This window comes from Rhea americana, unplaced genomic scaffold (assembly GCF_003343005.1).
Source record: "Rhea americana isolate MKP2758 unplaced genomic scaffold, rheAme1 scaffold_207, whole genome shotgun sequence".
Classification (NCBI taxonomy): domain Eukaryota; kingdom Metazoa; phylum Chordata; class Aves; order Rheiformes; family Rheidae; genus Rhea; species Rhea americana.
In genome coordinates, this window is record NW_028186228.1 from 1,005,247 (window position 1) to 1,011,827 (window position 6,581).

The window sequence follows — 6,581 nt, forward strand, 5'->3', positions numbered from 1 at the left end:
ATTAGTTTCCACTTAATTCTAAAATACACTGAAAAGATTGAGTTGGTGCTACAAAGATGGTGGAATGATAATAGTAATAGATTATGTAGCAGTGAGGAGGTAGATGAGACCATTAATTAATCACCTCAAATTTTTTTTCTTTTTTCTAACTGGGATTTTATTTAAATATGTAAAGTTTTTTTTTAAAGCCTCAAACTTCCTTTATGCTACAAGAGAAATTCCATTTCCATGCTTGAGTCACTAGCACGCAAGAAATTAATCATGATGCAGAATCTGAAAGAACTGTAGACCTGTAGTTTGAATTTTTTTTATAGTAAAAGTAGCTCAAAAAATGTAATTCCAGAAAAGACTCACCATTCCAAACAGGTCTGGAGTGATTTAGTTGAACATTTTATATACACACACATGCCCCTATTTCTCTAGCTTCATTAACATGAGTACTCTTATATAAAAGAGCTTTGGCAGTCAGCCTCTCAAAATAAGTGGAGTAATTCAAGAAGTTGCTGTCCCCTTATCAGAGATTACCCATACTGCTGCAAAAGTGAATACCCACCAAACTTTTGCCACAATGAATTGCAGTGGTTTATTACTACAGGCTTGCACAGGGGCTGTTTAGAGTAAAAGGGAGCTATGGAACTTGACTCCTTGGCTGATGAAAAACTTTCTAAACAATCATCACTTAATTAAAGTAGTTGATATAGAATTTACTAATGGTTTCTTCTTTTCTTATGAAAGCTTTGCTATATGCTTTGGGTATTTTTTTCCTAAAATCTAGAAATGAATTCTCTCTAAAACCTATCAGTGACCTAGAAATCAAACCTAAAAATGATTATAGTGGCTACGAAGTATACTAAAGAGTTGTCAGTACAGAGTTAGGGCTTTCTGCTACGTGTTGAATAAAAATGAAATTTAATCATCACATATGATTCCAAGAAGTGTTTAATGGGGGTGGGGGGAAGAGGGCTTTCATGAAACTGAGCATTGAAATAACATACAGAGATACTTTAGCCACCCTGCGCTACCCCACCTTTCTTGTATGTGCTTAACCACTTTGGTCGCAAAATATAACTTAGCTATTTATTACAGACTAAAGGCTTAAACCTTGTGTTTATGTAAATAATATAGCTCTATTGAAGTCAGTGAAGCAAGATCTGTCTGCCTCAAATTATAAAGTTGATTTTAAAATACTTGCCTTTGACTTAACTCTGCTTCTTTTTTTTTAGCACAGATAGATAGTATTTCAGTATGTGGCTAGGTCACCCTGAGTGACATTTCCTTCTTTATCAAGGGCTGCAAGTGATTTGTATGAAGACAAGTAAACTCTTTGAATACTGCCAGTTCTTCCATCTGTATTTTTAATATTGAAGTTTCCCCACTATCTAGACTCCCTCATCCCAAGCAATGTTTTAAATATTGCATCAGAGTAGTCCAACCAATCCTTAGTCTTTATCATCCTTTTGATATCCTCTTTTCTGCCTCTGCTCAGGTTATACTCCTCCAGAAGTTAAAGCTAACAGTTCTAAGTTTTCCTTTCGAYATTTTTGTCATGTAGATTTTTCTCAGAATACTGAGCTAAATTACTTGACAAAGTCAAAATACTTTTTTTTCCCCTTTGTTGTTTTTTTCCTCCTGTTTTGTGGTGGGGTTGATTTCATTATTCTTCCTCCACTTCTGGATGTCTGGCCCAGCCTAGAATATTTTCAATTATTGCAAATACGCAATTTGATTTGACAGCTCTATTTCTTTAAAGTGAGTAAACTTCCCTCCCTAATGTCTGGCTTGAGTGTTTCCTGCAGTAACTTTGGTTCATGGTGTTGTTCTCTCCATGGTGACTAATTGCAAGGGCTATAACCTGCTTATTTATCTGTGCACCAATGTCATGTCTGTCTCTTCTGTCTCAGGACTGAATGCTCCTAGTTTTATTAACCTTTGGTTACATTTGATTCTGTATTCTGCTTTTTCCTTTCATTTGGGTGTGAGTGGCACTCAGAATGAATACCTTTTCAGACATGAAACTGGACCATGCAGCACAGGTTAAAATCATTCCAGTTATGAGAGCTGGTTGAATATTTGGAATTTATACCCCCAAAGTATTTCCAGGATTTTAAAAATGTGTTATTTATCTGCAAATTGAGATTGAAGAAATGAAAATACCTAAAGCGTGGATTCAATGGAAAGTTTTGGAAAATGTACAGTTTAGCCTGTGACAATCTGGCACTGAAACGTCCCATTTGGTTTTTCTAAAGTGAAATGGGACACTACCTTTTGCCTGGATTTGATAGAACGTGTCCTAAGTGTAACTACCTACATTAGTAAGAGCCACAATTCAAGTGTTTCAGGCCATTTTTCCATTTTCTGAATTACGTCTACCACCCAAACTTGCACTGCCTAAAAAATTTTTATTAGGTTTAACAACATAGTAACATCTTAATATATATATATATATACAGATTACCAGAGAAGGGTGTTGAACTGTAAATAACTTTGCCCTTGCCTCACCACAGGAAGGACCAGTAATAACAAACAGGGAAGGTGGGCAGCAAGCTCAGCTCCTGGGCTCTGGGCAAATAGCAAATATAATTGAATTAACCCTAATCGTTATGGGTTTTGGGGGAGGGAGGTGAGGGTTTTGTTTGTTTGTTTGTTTGTAAGCTCACATGGCAGCTTGGAGGTAGAACCAATGTTGAAGGTTCAGAGATTGGGATGGGATGTTAGGGGCATCCCCATGACTCTGCTTTAGCTATACTGGGGCATGTGGCTGTCCCATCTATGCTTTCCTATTCTGATTTGGAAATATAATTGAACATCTATAAAAGTCTGTGTGTGACTTATCAGACTGCACTGGGGGGAGGGACCTTCAGATATCTGCATAAAGATGATGCTTTTTAGTTGCTAGGATGTTCTCATTTCCATCATTCAGAATGATTCAGACACCTACACTACACTAACATCAGGAAAACAACAGCAAAAAAGTATATATTAATCTAAAGACAATTTGTTTCTTGAGTTTTCATCATCTTGCTGAAATCAGTACAGTTATGAGTGCAGAAAATGGCAGATTTCTCTCTCTCTCGCTCTCTCTCTGTGTGTCTCTCTCTCTGTCTGTCTCTGTTCTCCTGCCCACATATGAACCAATTTCATGAGAAACCTGATCCAGTTTTGAGGTAAATTATTTCTAAATGTTTTTCTTTTGTTTTCCTTATGCCTAAATAGAGAAAGAAACCGTTTAACACAGCATCAGCGGAATTAGTAATCTACAGTATTTTTTCTGATATACTTAGAAGAATTCTATCCCTATCCTACCTCTGTTGCATCCCCAGTGGGAAAAGGTCAGAACAAGACCTTAGTAGTAAACATCCTTTCAGAGTTTCTATCAGTAAGGAGGATATGTTTGATTTCTTCCAAATAAGAGGACAGGTCCTGCAGCCAGGTCCATATTGCCTTGGATACTTCCCCTCTGTGTTTAAACTTGCAAGAGTAAGCTCAAAGTTAACCTGAGTGTGGAATTCTTTCAGAGTCTAAGGAGACTAATTGTGACCTGACCTGTTTTCTGTGCATGAATGCATAATATGATTCTATTTTAATACTTATTTGATTGCCTGGTTCATGTCTTTGTATAGTAAGACAGTTACCATCGAAGAGCAGGCTGGAGCTAGCTGTGTTTGCAGAAATATCAGTATGTTTTTGACAGGCACAAATGGTCCAGTGTAATAGAAGAAATTTGGTTCACTCTGAGTTGACTGTTAGAGCCAGCACACAGGAAACCAACTCTTAGTCCAATATTCTCCACCATAACTGGATAGTAAAGCAGAAATAAAATCGGGCAAACCCAAGCCGTGTTCTTCTTGCACACAAAAAGAAACAGTGGATACTGACTTCTGAGCAACTTGAGTCAAAGACTGTAGTCTGATTTACTCTTGGGCTCAGCACAACAATTTGCTTAATGAAACGTTTTCCAGAAAAGTCATTTCATCTGATGTGAAAACACCAAGAGATGTCAGATTTACAGTGATTCTTATTATGTTACTTGATTATCCATTCAAGAAAACTATTCAGTCAATATCACTGAAACTTCACTTTAATGGGTGCTACTGAAATCCACRCATATAGAACACGTATATGCATGGTCAGCCACACAGATGAACAGGTCCAGTTGCCAGCAGCACAGACACAGGTGCCCCTGTGGCCTGTGGTCYCATTCTCCAGTTGCTGGCATGCCAGTCTCCACACACATGTGCACAGATCAGAGTCCCTCATCCAGGAAAAGAGCTAAAAAAGGAATTTAATAAGAGGACAGGACAGATGGTGCTGGTCAAGTGCAAGTGTCCTGACCAGCTACCTGCTTACAGGGATCCAGCTCCTTTTATCCCCTTATTCCTCTAGTTTCCTATGTTTTTCTTCCCCAGATCACCTGGATTCCTCCCTTTCTTGGTCTTTGGTTCCTCTCCTAAACATCCCATAATGAGTCTTATGCAATCCCGAAATGCTCTTCTCCTGCATTGCACCCTGGGGTGTCCCACACCTAGGCAGGAACCCTCTTCAGTCTGAGCGGTGCTCCAGAGGACTTCTTCCCTTGCCTCCCACACCGGGTTTCATCTGGGCCCGTGGGGCTGGTGCTCCCCTGAGACAGCCCCAGAGGGGCTGGACAGGATGTCCTTTCTCCAAGGCAGTGATTCGGGTCCCTCCGATGCCCCGTACTCCGCTGGGCAGGTGGAGATGAGTCCTCATGGGCTGGCCACGTAATTCACACTGTCCCCACATGTCCGTGATGCTCTGCGCACCTCTGCATGTGTATGGGTGAACACGCATAATCTAACATCTTGTATTCTGTATTCTTTGTTATTTTATAACTGTAGAATTTTATACTAAATACTTAAAATCAGTCCTTAATTTCTCTTTGCTAGATTTAAGGAGTACATCCTCTGTAAGAGCTTTTTATCATCACTCAGACCATTTTATCAGTAATTTCTGCCTCTTTCTCACTTGCCAATATAGTTTAAAACAGCAGTGAAAAAAACAAGTAGTAAGGAAGTTGCATTAGCACAAAATTTAAAAAGGCTTTTGGAGAGGAATGTAGTTTAAATACTAGAAGTATATTTGCTTTATAAAATATTGGGAACTTAATGGGCTAATACAAAGGAAGTACATTCCAGGCTGCATGAAACATTTTTCTCTATGCATTTCTACATTTGCAGGAAATATAATTAGTCTCACTTCTCATTTAAGTGTGTCCAGATAGAAATGGCATAAATGTACTACCCTGTCTATTTTCCTTATATGAAACAAAACTAGCTGTTTGAATACTTTGGAAAAATAGTTTGTTAATCTATTATTTTTAATGATGCAGAATCTGATGAAAATGGTTTAAAAGTCAGTACCAACCTATCCCTGATAGGAGAGTAACAGATGTTTTTGTAACATTCCTAAAGAAAGGAAATAGGCATGTTGTTTCATTCGTATGAAGCATCCTGATATCTGCTTCATGTCAGGTACAAATAATAAAATGAATAATTTGTCAAATGAGTACTCTAATGAAATATACTCAACAGCACAGCTTTATGGAGTTGAAAACTGAAAGCAAAAAGAGAGTTTGATGGCATTGCATGCTCTCTTTCTCCATTCAGTTCCAGCTGAAAGGAATCAAGGTTGTGAGAAGGGAGATCTAGGGCAGAGATGAAGCCCCTCTGCTAGTGGAGAGCCTATCCCAGAGCTGCCAGAGGTGCAGCTGGTGTTGCAGCGGTCTACGTGCCTGGGCTCTCTGTGACCACCTGAAGAATGAGCGAGCCCCATCCTGAGCCTACTCAAACTAGGTTGTACCCTGGAAGTGACCTGGAACGATCAAACCCAGAGGTGAAATAAGTGAGATCCTCTCTGAGGTCCGCAGAGAGAAGTGAATCAATTCTGGCGATCCCTGGCTAGGGAAAGCATGCGACTCCTGCCTCTCTGGCCTTACTGCACACTTTGAAATTGCAAAGGGGTGAATATTTGCCAATGCTTTGTGGCAGATTTCTCTGAACTTCATAATCTGCGTGAGTTAATTCTGTTGAAAATAATTTTCTATCACATTAGAAAAATGTTGTGAATGTTTGATGCCATACATAAAATGCATATCAGTCCCCTGCTCTGCTTGACTCTGAAAATGCTGCACTGCGCTTCACACCCTGCTGGGCTCTGATATAGTTACAATAAGATGCCATATCTATTTGAGGAGGAGTATGGTAGCTTGATAGCTAACTAGACTGTGCCACTGAAAATCTAATTATGCCTAATCTTCTCAGAGCAGAGAGCAGGTTGAAGCATTTAGCAGAGTGTTTCGTTTCCAGAGCTGTCCATGTACTGCCGTGCGTTTCCCGCTGAGCACACCCAACGTAGGCTTGTCTGATGGCTATAACGAGATGACAGACTGAGATGCTTTAGCTGTTTTCTGTGATCACTACTGGTAACCAAGACAGACTTGTATATGGAAAGAATCACTTTCTGCTTGTTGTACATATAAATGTAGCAGGGATTTTCCTGCAGTCAGGAAGTAAAGCTTGTAGGGTGAGAAGGTAATTTCTCTAATGTATTGGTTAATAAAGCAA